This window comes from Triticum aestivum, chromosome 5B (genome assembly GCF_018294505.1).
Source record: "Triticum aestivum cultivar Chinese Spring chromosome 5B, IWGSC CS RefSeq v2.1, whole genome shotgun sequence".
NCBI lineage: Eukaryota > Viridiplantae > Streptophyta > Magnoliopsida > Poales > Poaceae > Triticum > Triticum aestivum.
Genome location: NC_057807.1, coordinates 268,035,446 through 268,036,054, shown reverse-complemented (window position 1 = coordinate 268,036,054; position 609 = coordinate 268,035,446).

Sequence of the window (609 nt, the reverse complement as noted above, 5' to 3'; positions counted from 1 at the left end):
GAAAATAGCATTGGCAGGGCACCATTACTCACTGACAGGTGAGATCATACACATGAGTACGTCCACATACGCACTTTGTGACCGTATGTGAACACTTGAGACAAGTTAAGTGATTGAAAATCCGCATTTTCAAAGTTCTAGCACCAAATTGAACGTCAAACGCAAGTTCTATGACCTTCGGTGATATTAGAGCAACTCCAATGGGACGACCCATTTTGTCCGTTTGGGTCATCCGGACAGAAAAGATGGCCCAACAGGGCGACCCAAACGGACAGAGCGTCCGCCGGCTGTCCGCTTACTGTCCGTTCCGGACCCAAACTGAACGCAAATATGTGAAGAAATGGGTCCGCGATGGACAAAAGCGAGCGCCCCCGTCGTCCGCTCCCATCCGCTAGTGGCCTCTCGTGTCCGCCCTGGCCCCACAAATCAGCGACCCCGCGCCTTCTTTTCTCTCTCTCTCGGTCGAAAGAGATGGGATTGAGGGCGCCGTCGTTGGCCTCGTCAACGGACGGAGGCGGGGAAGCCTGCCGCTCGCCGGCGCCTACTTCGCGCCCGCCGCCGTCGCCGGTGCCTCGCTGCTCCGCGCGCTCGGGTCGGTCGCCGTCGGGC